Here is a 20,681-nt window from a genome sequence, read left to right as displayed (position 1 = left end):
TGGCAATCAAATCCAGATCCTCTGGAAAGAGTAGCCAGTGCTCTTAACCACTGCATCATCGCTCCAGCCCAAAGAAACCTTTTCATTTAAACAGCTAAGGACTTTGTGGATGCTTAGACCATCAGTTGGTTTCACTGTTTGCTCATCTTGGTTTCTGAGACAGAGTCTCTGTACAGACCACACATCCGATAGACCCACAGATAGTCAGATGTTTGGATAGAAGCAGTTGTTGCTCACTGGTCAATGGCCTCGAGGTAGTATGTCAGAGGCATTCATATGGCAACAAGTGAATTAATGATTTAGAGAAGGTTGAACAAATGATGCGAGCTCAAAGGACTAAGACCTTCCTGACAGAAAGGTTCATCTCTACTGATTCAGTCTAATTGACTTTCCCAAATCAGTGTTTGGGGGAATTCTAGATTCCTTACGTTGCCACTGGTCCTTCCCTGAAAGTACCTTAGTCCTGCCCTGGGGAGGGGTGGTTTTGCTGCTCAGCCATATGCAAATTTTACTGTGATGTTTGGAAATGGTTCAGTCCGGATACTGTACACCCCAACTTACCCAGGATTTCAGGTAAAAGAAGCCATGCTACTGTGGTATAAAGTTCTTTTCCACAGGCTAATCATCCTCACTGATAAAGATCACCTTGGAACTGGTTTTCCCAGAGAGGGTCATTTCCCTCGCAAATGTTTCACAGTGAGAGCCCTGACCAGGATTTCTGATGGAGATTTCTCCCTCAGGACCCACATCCACAATGCTTGCCCTTCACACCTCCTGCTTCCCAGTAAGATTTGGAAGAGACCAATCAGGAAGACACCATCCAGTCAGTTCAGAGAGCTATCTGTTAAAACATGGAGACATTAAGTCATAGGTCTTTCTCCAAACACTGGACTGAGAGCAGGGAGAAAGGTTCCTGGAATGAATGAGCTGGACTGGGGACCTGTCCTCTGCCCTCAAGGAGCCTGTGGTGTGCTGAGGAAGATACAACGAATAAACTGCTGAAAAGCTGGATTCGCTCAGAAGGGGCACATGGTGTCTGCCCTCACACGGGACCCCAGGGAAGGCTGGGAGAGTAAACAGAACTGTTGGGGTTGACTGAGAGAAGGTAGAGAAAAAAAAATCTAGATGAAAAGGAGCTCACAGGGTGGGTACAACTGGATCAGTGGCCTGGCACTCTGCATGACTGAAGTACCTCTTAGACCAGGGGAGATCCCCAGAGCCTCTGGAGGACTCAGGATTTGATATCAAAGCCGCCAGTGAGTTCTGAAGGATTGTAGCTGGAGCAATGATCTGGTAAGATTTATTCAATCCTGGGTTGGTGAGATGGCTCAGCAGGTAAAAGCACTGACTGCTCTTCTGAAGGTCCAAAGTTCAAATCCCAGCAACCACATGGTGGCTCACAACCATCTGTAATGAGATCTGACGTCCTCTTCTGGTGTGTCTGAAGACAGCTACAGTGTACTTATTTATAATAATAAATAAATCTGGGGCCAGAGCTAGCAGAGGTCCTGAATTCAATTCCACAACCACATGAAGGCTCACAACCATCTGTGCAGCTACAGTGTACTCACATACATAAAATAAATAAATCTTTAAAAAAAAAAAGATGTATTCATTCCTAATACCTTCCATCTTTTCCTGTGGTCCTTTGACATCTGTATGATCCTGTGACATCTATAATCATAGGGTTCCTTTTGTGTGACTCGAGGGATCCTCCAAGGTCCTCAAAGCCTTCTTAATCTGTTCTGAATAGTGCAGAGTTGCCAATGCTTCGATGGCATGTCCACTTGGGTCAAGGGCGGTCATCTGTGTCTATCTTGCCTCTCCTCATGTTCTCATGTTGTGTTATGTACCATGCCATGCAGTCAGTCAGAAAACAACTGTTGCATAGTCCAGAAGTGAGGAAGAAAAAGTGTGAGGTACTCAAAAACTAAGCAGTTCTTTTCCTAAACTATTCTGTCACTGTGAGAGTCTTTTTTTTTTTTTTTCTTCCCTCTTGAGACAGTAGAAGGAACTTATTTCTTGATCAGGCCACATATGGAGGGCTTTAGATAAATTATTAAATTGGTTGACTTGCTTATCAGTTACTTTTTTTGTAGTAGGACACACCAATAAAAACCAACTAAGATGGGGAAGAGGTTTATTTTAGCTTGCCGTTTCTGAGGGGGCATAGACCATCATGGCGAGGAAGGCATGGCAGTCAACAACTGGAGTGCTCACATTTCCTCTGCACATAGGAAGGGGAGGGAATGGGGAAGGCAGCCTAGAAGGCATCAAAGCCCATCTTGAGTAAAATACTTTCTCCAGCAAGACTCCACCCCCTAAAGGATTCCCAGCCTTCCCAAGCAACTCCACCAACTGGGAACTAAATGTTCAAATACAGGGACATCCCTATGGGGGGGGGGTGTGTGTCTCACATCTTTGTATGAATACATGCATTCTATATATTTATTCTGGTGCACGTGACTGGTCCTCACTTCTTAATGTGAGCGACATTTCTTAACATACAGCGACAGAGCATGGTCAGGTTTCCTGTCCTCCCTGATAGGCGAGGTAACATTCATTGAAGGTGGAATGGCTTCTTCGAATAGGATGTTCATCGTCTACAGAGACACAGAACATGTGCACAATGATGGGAAGGCATGGGTTCACCCAGCCATGAAGAGAAAGTGAAATACAAGCTTGTCACACATGGCTGATTATCCCATAGGATTCCAAAGGAATGAGTCTTAACAGAAGACAGTGAAGGTGTGGACAGGGGACCAAGTGATGGCCCATGTCAAGAATGCAATTTGTGCCTCAGGGTCCTTGATGGTAAGACCTCATTTGTTCCCCCTCTTCTCCATAGCCGAAAAATGTTGAGTCCAAGATGAAAGCAGAAGACAGATTACAGCAAAGCATCCCTGTGATCCCCGCTTCTCCTCCGTTCACTTTGAATCCAAATTGTTAGGGTTCAAAGCCCGGTGCCAGCAGGTCAGGCATGATTTTCAGGATCTTTAAACTTTCAGTCTGAGTCATTTAATGCTTCAAGGCTTTTTTTCTCCCCCTCCCCTCGACAGTATTTGCCTTTTCATTCTGATTCAACACCTTTAGAAGATACACACCAGCAAGAATGGCTTTACTGATTGACCCGGGAGAGGAGAGGGATGGTAGGCAAACAGGGATGAAAGAGAAAGCCCTGTCACTCGCAGCCCAGTGAAGTGAATGTGAAGAGAAGTTGTGTTCCCCCTAGGCTGGAGCCAGGAGAAGGTGAAGACAGAATGCCACATCCATCTTCTCTTATCTGCTGTACTCAGCTCCTCTTGATTAGCTCATAAGCTGAGAAACGGTTGCTGGAAACCGAGCAGTATGAAATGGTACTTAGAGAGCTCCTAGCAAGCCACACAGTGACTTTTGTGTTATGTCAAGCAGCTTCTAGAGCCTGGGACCTGTGTTTAAGTGGTCATGGATTCTGCTTCCCGATGAATGTGCCGTTTCATTTTCCAAGGGAGACTGAATAACATTCTTCATTAGGAGTCTATATTTCAGGCCTGGTATTGAATAATTACAGGGCCGCTGAAAGCTTCCAAGAAGAGTTTACCCTCCACTACACAGCTTGGCTGGCGCTCCCATTTCAGCTACTTTAAGCTCTTGTAAACAGCGTTCATTTTCCATTACAAGTTAGGAAATGTGACTGTGTGCAACAGTGCTGGGTCCCTGGAGAGCGTCTGCTCAGGAGGCCCGTTTCCTCGCATCTCATTTGCCTTTGTGACTCTTGATGGTGAGGTTGAATAATCTCTGAAGCTCCCGTCTTCCCATCCCATTCTGTTCCACTAACTTATAAAGCAGTGACCTGCCTGAGGACTGCTGGATCAAGCAGATGTTTCCTGAGCAAAGACAGTATGCATTTCCCCTCGTACATCATCTTGGGTGGGGGTGGGGGGTGGAGGCTGGCACTGCTTTCTCGGCTCTGACGTCATTGGGCGAGGTGGCCTGGGGGAGAATTTCAAAGCAGAGCAGCTTGGCCAGGGAATAGTTCAGCTGGCAGCTGAATTCAGGGATTAACTGACCCAGATAACAGGGAGAAGAAATCAACAACTTATTGTGTTCCTTCTCCCCCACGGAAGTCAACAAGCCCCCCCCCCCACAACTTCCCAAAAGCACACAGTCTCTGGGAGACCTCCACTGTCCCTTCCCCACTGCACTGTGCACAGCCAGAATCGTATCAACCATTTGGCTGCCTGTCCTTACACCTTGATTTCCCTGACCTTTGTTTGAGGTTGAAGTGGGACTCAACCAACTACAGTGAGTAGTGGTGACAAGAGTAAGTAGATCTGGGGCTGTAGCTACATAGGCAGGCAGAGCGCTTGCGGAATGTATAAGAAGTCCTGAGCTTGAGCCCCAGAAGCACATACATTTAGCATTGGTGGCGCATGGCTGCAATCCCAGCCCTCAGGAAGCTGAGACAAGAGGATCAGAAGATCAAGAGGTCACATGAGGCCCTGTCTCGAAAACAAAAGCCAAACAAAAGATTAGCTAATTCTCCTTTCCCTAAACAGCATACAGGCACCCACTTCCAACTTCTCCGAGAAATGAGTGACTTGGCATCATCTTCTTACAGATCATTGGCTTAAGGATTTTAAAATTCTGTTCTCTCTCTCTCTCTCTCTCTCTCTCTCTCTGTGTGTGTGTGTGTGTGTGTGTGTGTGTGTGTGTGTTTGTGGAGAGGTGCTGTGAAGGACAATTGACATTGATTTTCCGAGTTTCCTCATAGAATGCTATTAAGATAAAAAAACAAGCAGACATAGAGCAGTAGCCACCTCCATAACTTCATAAAGGAAATAGTTATGGAGCTAGAGATACAATGATTAAAAGGATTTGCTGCTCTTGTAGTGGATATGAGTTCAGTTCTGAGCACCCACATTGGATGGCTCACAACTACCTGTAACTCCATCGCCAGGATACCCAACATCCTCTTTTGGCCTCTGCAAATACCTGTACACACAGACTGACTCTCTCTCTCTCTTTCTCTCTCTCTCTCTCTCTCTCTCTCTCTCTCTCTCTCTCTCTCACACACACACACACACACACACACACACACACACACACACAGAGACACTCACTCACACATAGATGCACACACGTACACATTCACACATACATACACTCACACACATACACACATACACCCTCACACATATACACACCCACACACATGTCATATACACACTTGCTCACTCTCACACACGCTCACACACACAAAGATGCTCACACATACATACATACAATCACACACACACACTCAAACATACATACACATATGCACTCACACATACACACACTCACACACTCTCACCCACAAGCTTCTGGTTGCTCTTCCCCCAGCTCTGGTGCAGTGCCCAGGGCAGGCAACATTTTCTCTTGGCTCTGGTAGTCTGTTCTCCTGGCATTCACTCCCTGGTGTAATGCCCTTCTCTCTGTGTGGGCTCGATCTGCGGCCTTGCTTCTCAAGAGGAGACTGGGACAGAGAAGATGGCTGAGACATAGAAGCTCAGCCTGTAAACACTGGGCCTCCCATTCCTGTCCTTTCTCTGGCATTTCTTACTACAGGTGCCATTTGCAAGCTGCCTGGGAATGAGGCCAACAAGGAATGGAGTTCTGCCTCTGGCTAATAGCCTCCTAGGAGCTGAGACGTTGGTCAGGTAGCCTGGTGGGAACCGATTCTACCACCAAGGATGTGAGTGCCTTAGAAGTGGATCCTTCAGAGTGGACCTTGTGAAATGCCATGCCAGAGGGCCCCGGTGAGCCCTGGGCAGGTCACATCGGAAGTGCATGTACACCTCATTTCTGATGGGAGTAGCAAGCCACCACCCCTCAACACCAACTGTACCTGTAGGGTGCTCTTTTGTGTCACTACCCCCTAGGAACTCCCCAAAGTCTCACTATTATCACTTTGTGATGGGTGTATGTGCTTGTATAGGTATGCATGGGTATGCATAAATGCATGTGTGTGCGTGTGTGTAAAGGGAGGTCATTAGTTGGGCTGTGCACCATCTATGCTCACAGGAGCTGTAAGAGGCATTTATGAGTAGTTCTGAGTGAGGATGACCCTTGATTTCTCTATGATTTTCAGCTGTGCTTGTCACCAATCTCTCAGCACACAGCTCCCTCTGCAATCTTCCATTTTCTATTCAGTTCTCAGCCACGGTGGCGCTCTAATTGTTGTGTCTTAGTTCACATTTGTCTATACATGTATTTATACCTATTGACACTTGATATTTAAATACGTAAATTGTGAGTATATATTCATATATTATATGCATCTGTAGCTATAAGTTGGCCTAGCTACTGCCGTAAGTCCAGTATTTCTACTGTCTTTTCTGTCCGTTCTTCAATCTGAAGATAATTACAACACCCTTCTTAGTCTAAACCCTTCCAATTCCTGTAATGATCTTACAATTATTTTTTCTCTTAGGTCACTGTGTGTTTGTGCCCACATGATGTCTGTGTGGGAGGCATGTGTGTATGTGGCAAGCTGTGGCTGTGCAAGTCAGACTGCAAACTTTGTGGGGTTGGTTCTTTCCCTCCATCGTTATATGGGTTCTAAGGATTAAAGGCCCCGGCCCCTTACAACAATCTTCTAGGCCCTTATTACTTAAGACTCCACCCTCAGCTGAGCAATGGTGGTACACGCCTTTAATCTCAGCACTTGGGAGGCAGAAGCAGGCAGATCTCTGTGAGTTCAAGGGAAGCCAGGGCCACACAGAGAAACCCTGTCTTGAAAAACCAAAGAAAGGAAGAAAGAATGAAAGAATGAAATTAAAAAAGGAAGGAAGAAAGAGAAAAAAGAAAAGAAAAAAGAAAAACCCTCCATCCTTTATTCTAGAACCTCCCTGTTTATTCAATCTCATAATTATATATAATATTAATACATTTTATAATTTATATAATATATACTATATTTTACATTTTATGTTAATTTTTTCTTTAGCATTGAGAGAACTCACTGTACAACGCAATTGTAATCTTGGTAACTCAAATTTGGATTTCTTTTTTTTTTTTTTTGCATTTTGAAATCAGTTGTGTATACTATTGTCTTGTAATAGAAAAATTTCTCTCTACTAATTTCCTCAAATTTAAATGTATAAGTGCGGGTAAGCCACAGCTCCTTTACCCTCTACTGCGTAATTGAGCGTTGGCTCAAAGAGAAGGCTGTCCTAAACCACAGTGGATTTCACCAGGTACGAGTCGTACCCTCACCAGTTTGCAATGTGTGTCAGGATTTCCAGGAAGACCAGCCTCAGCTCTCCTGGTCTTTATCCATCCGACAACGTTCAGATAACTCCAATTCTTCGCATGGCTCCTTCCACCCATCGTACAGTTTCTCCTCTCTTACTAAAACGTCAAAGAGTGCATTAGCTCCAGTAGCTGAATCGAGTCTTCCTCAGTGGAATTACCAGCCACGTGGTCACCGAAGATGTCTAAGGAGCCAACAGTCTCAGTTCCCAAGCTGGTCATTGGCTACGAAGACACACAAAACATTACCCTTGATCTCTTAGAGCTAATGGTACAGTATATGAATTTTAGTAATTACCTGTAGACTTGTGGCTGTCATTATTAGTGACCATACACACATGACCTGTAAAATGTGCCAGGCTTAATAAGCAACTACAGCAAAAGTTTACTGGGTCATGGGGCATATGGGTATTCACAATACAGTTTTTTTTAACTTTCCACATATTTTAAACTTATCATAAGAAAATATTGGATGAGGTTTGTCTCTCCTTCATAAACTCTATTAAGTTTAGTCCCCATGCCTGGACAAACACACCACACATTGCTCTCTACTTTGAAACTTTCGGTATTGCTTCCTTTGCCTTGCAGGAACTTAATGATATTCCTGTCTCCTTCCAGGGTATCTTTGAGAACCTGCCACATTTCCGAAAGGACAGTGGAACCAGGGCTCTGACTCTGAGCCTAGGTGCTCTGTGTTTGCATGGAAGTCACAGAGTATCACCAAACTTTAATTTTCTCATCCCTAAAATGGGAGATAATCTCACTTACACCCTGACTTATTATTTACAGTAAGTAAATTATGCATTTAGTCATCTTGCATATCTTGGATGAACACAGATTAAGTCCCACTACTTTCTTCACCCATCTGCCTTCCTTGTAATCTTTATTTCTTTCCCTAAATCTCTGAAGCAAGGGGTTAAGGTCCATTCGTGTTCCTCTCCTCATCTATTCTCTTTGCTTCATCTTATTAAAACAAGATGTTGTTGTACCATCCAGGCTCAGCCCCTGGTGCTGGGTTTACACATGTGTATCACAGTACCACACTTTGCCTCTACTCACTGAAAGTTAGGCTTCTTAGAAACTCAAACCTGTTATATATATATATATTTTGGTGCCCTTATTAGTAAGTATATGGTCACAGATGTGAATGTCCCCACTGTCTTTGAGATTTCTTTTGATATTTTGGTATTTTCTATTATTATATTTTGGTATTAGAGAAGTATTATACATACCTATCCAGGTGGGATGTCACTGCTATAAATTGTGAATGCTTCCAGCTCTTGTCTTCAGTGTGTTTGTGTTATCTGAGCGCCCTGATTTCGCTTCCAACAGTGCTGTCTTCCTGCTTCTGTTACTGCCAAAATGTTGGGCATCGGTTTCTTTTCCATTGTTGGAGAGGAAGTCCGAGATAAGGTCTCACATAGCCCAAGCTAACCCCATCTTGCTATGTATCAGAGGATGATTTTCAACCCAAAAGCCTCCTGCCTCCTCCCAAGTGCTAGGACTATTGGTATACAGGTACCATGTTTGGCTGCCATGAAGCCTTGGGAAACAAATTCAGTGTTACAACTTCCTCCCAAGCCTCCTTGAATCCCTTTTGCCAGCATCTGCTCCTGAGGACCCATTCTAGCATGCTGTGTCATCAAGTATCTTGCACTGGTTTTTTTACTAGATGACCAGCACTGAACTGTCAAGATCCTTCCACCCTCCTCTTCCTGCCAGCAATCAGCAGGCACTAGAAGCGGTCCACCGATGTTTGAATAGATGAATACGTAAAGGCCATCCTCCCGGGACCTAGGCTTTTCCTTTATGAATCGAGAGTATCAGATGACCTCAAAGACCTATATTAGCCCTGAAATGGTAATGACTATCAGCCCTGTCTGAGATTAGTCAGTCACCTAGGTTATTTACATTCCTACTCTTTCTTAATGGTAGAACTGCTGCGTGGGTCATCCGCATCTTCGTTTTAAACAAAGGCCATTGGAGCGCATATCTATGACTTCTCTTTGGATCTTTGCTCTTGGTTTCTCACTGTGGTTCCAAGGATATGGATGCTGTATTCAGTTCCAAAAGGTGCCCCAATCCAAACAAACATAAACGTATCTCTTAGCCTGACGCTATGTTGACTGGCTTGGATTTGTCCTCCTAAACCATCTTTTGACTCTGGGAAGGAGGCATGTCTGGGAGGAATAAGATTTCCTATCACATCATCTTGTCCCATCTCTGGACCCTTCTGATTCCAACCCTGCTGAACAATGTGTAATCCTGTCACAGTACCCTCTGTCTTCCCCTCTCCCCTCACCTTGTTGCATATGTTCTCTCCCTTCTTATACCAGCTACAGCTCATTTGTTGTCTCAGGAAGTGAGTTGAGAATCACTTTGTGGCGCTAATTTCCCAATTCTCTCTTGGAGTTCTTACTACACTGTCTGGCAACTGTCTGATCATTTGTAGGATTTCTGGACCTAATTGGTAAATTTGCTTGCTCAATGTTAAAACCTTAAAGCTTAGCACATGTCCAACACAACAGTTGCCTAAGCTGGTGAATGAAGCATGAAGATGGCAGTGCCAGCCCTCACAGGGAATGAACAGTTACAGATGTACAAGAGAGCACACGAAGAGTGAGTGTGTTAACACATCTCATTTTACAGCTCCTGAAAAACTTCTAGCACTGCTTCTCCCATGTTGTAGGCAGACGTGCAGCTTTAGAAGTAATGCCATTCCCCCAGAAAGTGGTAGAGCCGAGTTCAGATTTCAGCCAGCTCAGTGCAAATTAAGTATTGTCTTCATAATATCACAGTGATATGCAATGTGTTCAGCAAATGTGATTCAAAAATCCATAGTTCACTTGGATACAAGGTAGGATTTTTATATTAAAAAAATTCAATCATGAAAACAAAGTCCTTATACATCATTGTAATTTAATCTAACATGGCTATACCTAATGTAAGATATGGAAGACTTTCTCTGGTTATGTTTCTCAGCACACGACCACAGGCACAGAACGGCACACAGGCACGCAATATGGCAGTTTTAATAGTTTTACATCTCTTGCTTGAACTCGATGAAATTTGGACCATGTTGCATCTGACACATCTGTGTCAGCCTGACAACTTACCTCCTGCACTTTATTCTCTTGGAGAAATGTTTTCTGATGTGTTTAGCCAGTCTCCCATTAGGGATGCTTGGCTGCTCTTTCAGCATCTCCTCTAGAAATGATTCTAAAGCAGTTCCCCTTGAGTATATGCCTCTGCATCCTCACTAAAGATTCCCTGTCCATCATTTCCTAAGACTAAGATGTATCAGGGATGAGTTAGATGCCATTTAAATTGTGCTGACAGAAATTCACAGAATGTTAAAAAGAAAAAAAGTTGGGATCAGGGGACAAAAGCATTGAAGGTGGGAAACTCACATCAATAAAGGTTGCTAAAAGCATAAATCACATTCCTTTATTTTTCCCAAGAAGTTTCAGCATTACAACCCTTTGTGTGAGCCCTAATGACAAATTCCAGGCCCTGCCAAGAGACCATGAGCTATTTGTCAGTTTGTCTATTTATCTTCCTTCATGTCTCTCCAGTGATGAAGTCCCCAGAGGTTAAACACTCATTATTAATCTTACCACAAGAATCTCAGAAAACCAATGTTTGCTGCCCTCTGGTCCTTCGTTTTAATGACTCTTCACCACACACAGACCCTTCATTGTGCTATTCACAACTTTCTAGGTGAAACCAAAGGCTCAATTCAACTATAGTCAAAGAAGTCCAATTCGCCACAATTACACACACGCACACACACACACACACACACACACACACACACACACACACACACACACATTCACACACACCCCTTTCCACCAATGGCTAAGACTTAAAATTGAATGAGCATGACACGAGATGTTTCTAAAGAGTTTTCTGCCTGCCATCAGCTTCATTAAGGGCACCAATGTGCAGGCACATTTAATGGTGTTTATTTTGAAACATGCGATGTTTACCCTTGAAAACCTATTATGCATCTCTCACCTCACTGTGAACAAAAGGGCATTGTAACTTCACAGCGTCTGTAGTCTGATTGCTTGCTTAAATTTAGGTCTGCCCTCAAATGAGTAAAATACTTGAGTATCAGTCATCCTGGAATCCAAGGGCCTTATTCATAGTGCATGTGGGGCTCTATTCATGGGTGATTTATGTCTTTGCATAAAGGGGGAGGGGGAGGTATGTGTGCTGCCCAGAGAACAATCGTCTGCCTCTCCTGAGTAATTTATACAAGATCAATATTTATCAAGGTGAGCCAAGAATTGTACCATAACTCTCCAAGAGCCAAATACTTCATGTTCAGGTCTTTCACCTATGGAATGGAGCGTGACAGATTGAAATGTGTGTGTGAACCGACTTAAAGGAAGCTGCTTACACACTTCTTGGTACCTTGGATACAGTGTGAGGCTTCGGGAGAGAGCATGGATTTGTGCCCTGGGTGGTGTCCTATGACTCTCCCAGAATAAGTAATAAACAACAAGTAATAAGTAATTTCTTGAATTAGAGGCAGAAAGATAATAGGTGACAGTATTCTCATGAGAAAGGGAAACTGTCCCACTTTGTTATTTTGTTAGTATGTAGGTAAGTGAGCACCTGTTAGGCAATTTACACCCACTTAGGAAACAGTTATTACCTGGTTTTATCTCTGGGGCAGATATCTATGTAAATATTTAGGAACATATGACTGGAAAGTACTATGCTATAGAGACCAAAAGTATAGGTCTAGAATCGATCTAGATGGAATTCTATCACAAGATGTCTGGAAAACAGTGAAATGGGAGTTAAAAGGGCAGATAGTTAACAAGGATTAGGGTTCTGGAAAGAAGAAGTAATAACACAAACACTGGGAATCTGAAAGCCCTTTGAGTTGTGGGTGTGGGGCAGAACAGGTTGTGTGAGAGCAAACAGTATGCTGTCACCCGTGATAAAGAAGGGTAAAGAATTCCACCAGAAGTGGATTTACTGTAAAAGGCACAAGTCTCCACTAGAAACCCTTCCCTTAGAAGTAAGAGATGAACCATACTCATGGGTTCTTAAACATGTGCCAGAAGTGGTCAGTTTTCCTTGGGGAAGTATCTCCGGTGACGAAACCCACGCTATTTGGTAGAGAGCACTCACAGGCAGATGGCAAGTGGGTTTAACTTATATCCAGTTTTGAGAATGATTTCAAAACTGTGTTTGTCTTCACTAGAAAAAATAAAAAGAAATAATACAAATTGTGAATGTCAGGAGTTGCGTGGGGGGGGGGAGGTGACAACAGGTATAAGGTGACAAGTATTAGTCATCCCTGTGTCAGCAGGATCCCAGAGTCTGGGAGAGAAATCATTGCTCTTAAACTAGACCAGTCTCAATGTATTAGTGGGAGAGTATGGCAGTAACTTTACATATAAATAATATATGTCATGTTATACATGATAGACAATGTGTATTACACTGTATAATACATGCATATAAATTATGATTTATGTCAGTTCAAGAAAGATTAAAGGATGGCTTTATAAAGTCTGTCATTTAGAGTAGGATCTTTGCAAAAGCAATCATAGTCAATTAAGGCAGGGAAGGAGGCATAAAGGAAGCTAAGACACTAAAAAGGAGCAGGGGAACTCGAGGCTTTACGAATAGGCAGTCTAGACCCCAAGAGAACAGGGGACAGCTGAATGGGTTTCCATGGAGGGTTTGGACATGGGCTTGAAGCCCAGATAACTGTTCTGGGATGGAGGTGTGAGCAGGGTTTCACCAGGATATGTAATATGCCATGACAATGCTGCTCAAGGAGGAACTCTAAGGGGCATCATCATTCCAATGACGAATAAAAGAGACAGTGCAGCCTTGAGTGAGATTCCATTGATAACAGAGTTCTTTGAATCTGAAGGAAATGTGAAACTGGATCTCTAGCTTTCGTTCCAACCCAGAAAGGGCAGAAGGGGAATGACAGGCAAGTGTATATCAGACAAACCACCTTGTGGAGAGTAACTCTCGAGGTTAGGCTATGTTTAAAAGATCTGTTTGGAAGCACAGAGAGCTGTGCAAAAAGTGATTCTTAAAAGATTCTTAAAGATGTCAAACAAATCTGATAGGCAGACAGGTCAGCCCATTGGAGCTTTGTGGCTCCTCCTGGATTTCTTGCTGACTCATGAGCCAAGGAAGGAAAACTGAAAGGCTAAACAAAGGTTCAGGAGTCTTAAGAAAATATAAAATTTAGGAGCTATTAAAGATAAACATCTGGTGAATATCCTAGGCTGTCTGTTGTCACCAAAACCAATACTAAGGAAAGAAATGCGACATATATGGTACAAAATTTTAGACATCACTTCCCATTTGCTCTGTTGCTTCACCCTAGGCCTGCTGCTTATTGCATGATGAATGTACTTGAGGTATTATATATAAGTGATGGTGGGAAATTATTTTTTTTCTTTTTTTCCCATTTTTATTAGGTATTTAGCTCATTTGCATTTTCAATGCTATACCAATTGTCCCCCATACCCACCCCCCCAATCCCCTACCCACCCACTCCCCCTTTTTGGCCCTGGTGTTCCCCTGTACTGGGGCATATAAAGTTTGCAAGTCCAATGGGCCTCTCTTTGCAGTGATGGCCGACTAGGCCATCTTTTGATACATATGCAGCTAGAGACAAGAGCTCCGGGGTACTGCTTAGTTCATATTGTTGTTCCACCTATAGGGTTGCAGTTCCCTTTAGTTCCTTGGGTGCTTTCTCTAGTTCCTCCATTGGGGGCCCTGTGGTCCATTCAATAACTGACTGTGAGCATCCAATTCTGTGTTTGCTAGACCCTGGCATAATCTCACAAGAGACAGCTATATCTGGGTCCTTTCAGCAAAATCTTGCTAGTGTATGAAATGGTGTCAGCGTTTGGAATCTGATTATGGGATGGATCCCTGCATATGGCAATCACTAGATGGTCCATCCTTTCGTTACACTTCCAAATTTTGTCTCTGTAACTCCTTCCATGGGTGTTTTGTTTCCTATTGTAAGAAGGGGCAAAGTGTCCACACTTTGGTCTTCATTCTCTTGAGTTTAATGTGTTTAGCAAATTGTATCTTATATCTTGGGTATCCTAAGTTTCTGGGCTAATATCCACTTATCAGTGAGTACATATTGTGAGAGTTACTTTGTGATTGGGTTACCTCACTCAGGATGATGCCCTCCAGGTCCATCCATTTGCCTAGGAATTTCATAAATTCATTCTTTTTAATAGCTGAGTAGTACTCCATTGTGTAGATGTACCACATTTTCTGTATCCATTCCTCTGTTGAGGGGCATCTGGGTTCTTTCCAGCTTCTGGCTATTATAAATAAGGCTGCTATGAACATAGTGGAGCATGTGTCCTTCTTACCGGTTGGGGCATCTTCTGGATATATGCCCAGAAGAGGTATTGCTGGATCCTCCGGTAGTACTATGTCCAATTTTCTGAGGAACCGCCAGACTGATTTCCAGAGTGGTTGTACAACCTTGCAATCCCACCAACAATGGAGGAGCGTTCCTCTTTCTCCACATCTTCGCCAGCATCTGCTGTCACCTGTATTATTCATCTTAGCCATTCTGACTGGTCTGAGGTGGAATCTCAGGGTTGTTTTGATTTGCATTTCCCTGATGATTAAGGATGTTGAACATTTTTTCAAGTGCTTCTCTGCCATTCGGTATTCCTCGGGTGAGAATTCTTTGTTCAGTTCTGAGCCCCATTTTTTAATGGGGTTATTTGATTTTATGGAGTCTACCTTCTTGAGTTCTTTATATATATTGGAAATTAGTCCCCTGTCCGATTTGGGATAGGTAAAGATCCTTTCCCAATCTGTTGGTGGTCTTTTTGTCTTATTGACGGTGTCTTTTGCCTTGCAGAAGCTTTGCAATTTTATGAGGTCCCATTTATCGATTCTCGATCTTACAGCACAAGCCATTGCTGTTCTATTCAGGAATTTTCCCCTTGTACCCATATCTTCAAGGCTTTCCCCTACTTTCTCCTCTATAAGTTTCAGTGTCTCTGGTTTTATTTTTTTATTTTTTTTTTCTTTCCATTTTTTATTAGGTATTTAGCTCATTTACATTTCCAATGCTATACCAAAAGTCCCCCATACCCACCCACCCCCACTCCCCTACCCGCCCACTCCACCTTTTTGGCCCTGGCGTTCCCCTATTCTGGGGCATATAAAGTTTGTGTGTCCAATGGGCCTCTCTTTCCAGTGATGGCCGACTAGGCCATCTTTTGATACATATGCAGCTAGAGTCAAGAGCTCCGGGGTACTGGTTAGTTCATAATGTTGATCCACCTATAGGGTTGCAGATCCCTTTAGCTCCTTGGGTACTTTCTCTAGCTCCTCCATTGGGAGCCCTGTGATCCATCCATTAGCTGACTGTGAGCATCCACTTCTGTGTTTGCTAGGCACCGGCATAGTCTCACAAGAGACAGCTACATCTGGGTCCTTTCGATAAAATCTTGCTAGTGTATGCAATGGTGTCAGCGTTTGGATGCTGATTATGGGGTGGATCCCTGGATAAGGCAGTCTCTACATGGTCCACCCTTTAATCTCAGCTCCAAACTTTGTCTCTGTAACTCCTTCCAAGGGTGTTTTGTTCCCACTTCTAAGGAGGGGCATAGTGTCCACACTTCAGTCTTCATTTTTCTTGAGTTTCATGTGTTTAGGAAATTGTATCTTATATCTTGGGTATCCTAGGTTTTGGGCTAATATCCACTTATCAGTGAGTACATATTGTGTGAGTTCCTTTGTGAATGTGTTACCTCACTCAGGATGATGCCCTCCAGGTCCATCCATTTGGCTAGGAATTTCATAAATTCATTCTTTTTAATAGCTGAGTAGTACTCCATTGTGTAGATGTACCACATTTTCTGTATCCATTCCTCTGTTGAGGGGCATCTGGGTTCTTTCCAGCTTCTGGCTATTATAAATAATGCTGCTATGAACATAGTGGAGCATGTGTCCTTCTTACCAGTTGGGGCATCTTCTGGATATATGCCCAAAAGAGGTATTGCTGGATCCTCCGGTAGTACTATGTCCAATTTTCTGAGGAACCGCCAGACGGATTTCCAGAGTGGTTGTACAAGCCTGCAAACCCACCAACAATGGAGGAGTGTTCCTCTTTCTCCACATCCTCGCCAGCATCTGCTGTCACCTGAATTTTTGATCTTAGACATTCTGACTGGTGTGAGGTGGAATCTTAGGGTTGTTTTGATTTGCATTTCCCTGATGATTAAGGATGTTGAACATTTTTTCAGGTGCTTCTCTGCCATTCGGTATTCCTCAGGTGAGAATTCTTTGTTCAGTTCTGAGCCCCATTTTTTAATGGGGTTGTTTGATTTTCTGAAGTCCACCTTCTTGAGTTCTTTATATATGTTGGATATTAGTCCCCTATCTGATTTAGGATAGGTAAAGATCCTTTCCCAATCTGTTGGTGGTCTCTTTGTCTTATTGACGGTGTCTTTTGCCTTGCAGAAACTTTGGAGTTTCATTAGGTCCCATTTGTCAATTCTCGATCTTACAGCACAAGCCATTGCTGTTCTGTTCAGGAATTTTTCCCCTGTGCCCATATCTTCAAGGCTTTTCCCCACTTTCTCCTCTATAAGTTTCAGTGTCTCTGGTTTTATGTGAAGTTCTTTGATCCATTTAGATTTGACCTTAGTACAAGGAGATAAGTATGGATCGATTCGCATTCTTCTACATGATAACAACCAGTTGTGCCAGCACCATTTGTTGAAAATGCTGTCTTTCTTCCACTGGATGGTTTTAGCTCCCTTGTCGAAGATCAAGTGACCATAGGTGTGTGGGTTCATTTCTGGGTCTTCAATTCTATTCCATTGGTCTACTTGTCTGTCTCTATACCAGTACCATGCAGTTTTTACCACAATTGCTCTGTAGTAAAGCTTTAGGTCCGGCATGGTGATTCCACCAGAGGTTCTTTTATCCTTGAGAAGAGTTTTTGCTATCCTAGGTTTTTTGTTATTCCAGATGAATTTGCAAATTGCTCTTTCTAATTCATTGAAGAATTGAGTTGGAATTTTGATGGGGATTGCATTGAATCTGTAGATTGCTTTTGGCAAGATAGCCATTTTTACAATATTGATCCTGCCAATCCATGAGCATGGGAGATCTTTCCATCTTCTGAGATCTTCTTTAATTTCTTTCTTCAGAGACTTGAAGTTTTTATCATACAGATCTTTCACTTCCTTAGTTAGAGTCACGCCGAGATATTTTATATTATTTGTGACTATTGAGAAGGGTGTTGTTTCCCTAATTTCTTTCTCAGCCTGTTTATTCTTTGTGTAGAGAAAGGCCATTGACTTGTTTGAGTTAATTTTATATCCAGCTACTTCACCGAAGCTGTTTATCAGGTTTAGGAGTTCTCTGGTGGAATTTTTAGGGTCACTTATATATACTATCATATCATCTGCAAAAAGTGATATTTTGACTTCCTCTTTTCCAATTTGTATCCCCTTGATCTCCTTTTGTTGTCGAATTGCTCTGGCTAATACTTCAAGTACTATGTTGAAAAGGTAGGGAGAAAGTGGGCAGCCTTGTCTAGTCCCTGATTTTAGTGGGATTGCTTCCAGCTTCTCTCCATTTACTTTGATGTTGGCTACTGGTTTGCTGTAGATTGCTTTTATCATGTTTAGGTATGGGCCTTGAATTCCTGATCTTTCCAGAACTTTTATCATGAATGGGTGTTGGATCTTGTCAAATGCTTTTTCTGCATCCAACGAGATGATCATGTGGTTTTTGTCTTTGAGTTTGTTTATATAGTGGATTACATTGATGGATTTTCGTATATTAAACCATCCCTGCATTCCTGGAATAAAACCTACTTGGTCAGGATGGATGATTGCTTTAATGTGATCTTGGATTCGGTTAGCGAGAATTTTATTGAGGATTTTTGCATCGATATTCATAAGAGAAATTGGTCTGAACTTCTCTATCTTTGTTGGATCTTTCTGTGGTTTAGGTATCAGAGTAATAGTGGCTTCATAAAATGAGTTGGGTAGAGTACTTTCTACTTCTATCTTGTGAAAAAGTTTGTGCAGAACTGGAATTAGATCTTCTTTGAAGGTCTGATAGAACTCTGCACTAAACCCGTCTGGTCCTGGGCTTTTTTTGGCTGGGAGACTATTTATAACTGCTTCTATTTCTTTAGGGGATATGGGACTGTTTAGAAGGTCAACTTGATCCTGATTCAACTTTGGTACCTGGTATCTGTCCAGAAATTTGTCCATTTCGTCCAGGTTTTCCAGTTTTGTTGAGTATAGCCTTTTGTAGAAGGATCTGATGGTGTTTTGGATTTCTTCAGGATCTGTTGTTATGTCTCCCTTTTCAGTTCTGATTTTGTTAATTAGGATTTTGTCTCTGTGCCCTCTAGTGAGTCTAGCTAAGGGTTTATCTATCTTGTTGATTTTCTCAAAGAACCAACTCCTCGTTTGGTTAATTCTTTGAATAGTTCTTCTTGTTTCCACTTGGTTGATTTCACCCCTGAGTTTGATTATTTCCTGCCGTCTACTCCTCTTGGGTGAATTTGCTTCCTTTTTTTCTAGAGCTTTTAGATGTGTTGTCAAGCTGCTAGTATGTGCTCTCTCCCGTTTCTTCATGGAGGCACTCAGAGCTATGAGTTTCCCTCTTAGAAATGCTTTCATTGTGTCCCAAAGGTTTGGGTACGTTGTGGCTTCATTTTCATTAAACTCTAAAAAGTCTTTAATTTCTTTCTTTATTCCTTCCTTGACCAAGGTATCATTGAGAAGAGTGTTGTTCAGTTTCCACGTGAGTGTTGGCTTTCTGTTATTTTTTTCGTTATTGAAGATCAGCCTTAGTGCATGGTGATCTGATAGGATACATGGGACAATTTCAATATTTTTGAATCTGTTGAGGCCTGTTTTGTGACCTATTATGTGGTCAATTTTGGAGAAGGTACCATGAGGTGCTGAGAAGAAGGTATATCCTTTTGTTTTAGGATAAAATGTTCTGTAGATATCTGTCAGATCCATTTGTTTCATCACTTCTGTTAGTTTCAGTGTGTCCCTGTTTAGTTTCTGTTTCCATGATCTGTCCATTGGTGAAAGTGGTGTGTTGAAGTCTCCCACTATTATTGTGTGAGGTGCAATGTGTGCTTTGAGCTTTACTAAAGTTTCTTTAATGAATGTGGCTGCCCTTGTATTTGGCGCATAGATATTCAGAATTGAGAGTTCCTCTTGGAGGATTTTACCTTTGATGAGAACAAAGTGCCCCTCCTTGTCTTTTTTGATGACTTTGGGTTGGAAGTCAATCTTATCAGATATTAGGATGGCTACTCCAGCTTGTTTCTTCATACCATTTGCTTGGAAAATTGTTTTCCAGCCTTTTATTCTGAGGTAGTGTCTATCTTTTTCTCTGAGATGTGTCTCCTGTAAACAGCAAAATGTTGGGTCTTGTTTGTGTAGCCAGTTTGTTAGTCTATGTCTTTTTATTGGGGAGTTGAGACCATTGATGTTAAGAGATATTAAGGAAAAGTAATTGTTGCTTCCTGTTATTTTTGTTGTTAAAGTTGGCATTCTGTTCTTGTGGCTGTCTTCTTTTAGGTTTGTTGAGGGATTACCTTCTTGTTTTTTCTAGGGCATTGTTCCCGTTCTTGTATTGGTTTTTTTCTGTTATTACCCTTTGAAGGGCTGGATTCGTGGAGAGATAATGTGAGAATTTGGTTTTGTCGTGGAATACTTTGGTTTCTCCATCTATGGTAATTGAGAGTTTGGCTGGGTATAGTAGCCTGGGCTGGAATTTGTGTTCTTTTAGTGTCTGTATAACATCTGTCCAGGCTCTTCTGGCTTTCATAGTCTCTGGTGAAAAATCTGGTGTAATTCTGATAGGCTTGCCTTTGTATGTTACTTGACCTTTTTCTCTTACCGCTTTTAGTATTCTATCTTTATTTAGTGCATTTGTTGTTCTGATTATTATGTGTCGGGAGGAATTTCTTTTCTGGTCCAGTCTATTTGGAGTTCTGTAGGCTTCTTGTATGTTCATAGGTATCTCTTTCTTTATATTTGGGAAGTTTTCTTCAATAATTTTGTTGAAGATGTTTGCTGGTCCTTTGAGTTGAAAATCTTCATTCTCATCCACTCCTATTATCCGTAGGTTTGGTCTTCTCATTGTGTCCTGGATTTCCTGGATATTTTGAGTTAGGATCTTTTTGCATTTTCCATTTTCTTTGATTGTTGTGCCGATGTTCTCTATGGAATCTTCTGCACCTGAGATTCTCTCTTCCATCTCTTGTATTCTGTTGCTGATGCTCAAATCTATGGTTCCAGATTTCTTTCCTAGGGTTTCTATCTCCAGTGTTGCCTCACTTTGAGTTTTCTTTATTGTTTCTACTTCCCTTTTTAGGTCTA

The sequence above is a fragment of the Mus musculus genome, chromosome 11 (assembly GCF_000001635.26).
Source record: "Mus musculus strain C57BL/6J chromosome 11, GRCm38.p6 C57BL/6J".
Lineage (NCBI taxonomy): Eukaryota > Metazoa > Chordata > Mammalia > Rodentia > Muridae > Mus > Mus musculus.
This window is presented reverse-complemented; position numbering follows the sequence as displayed.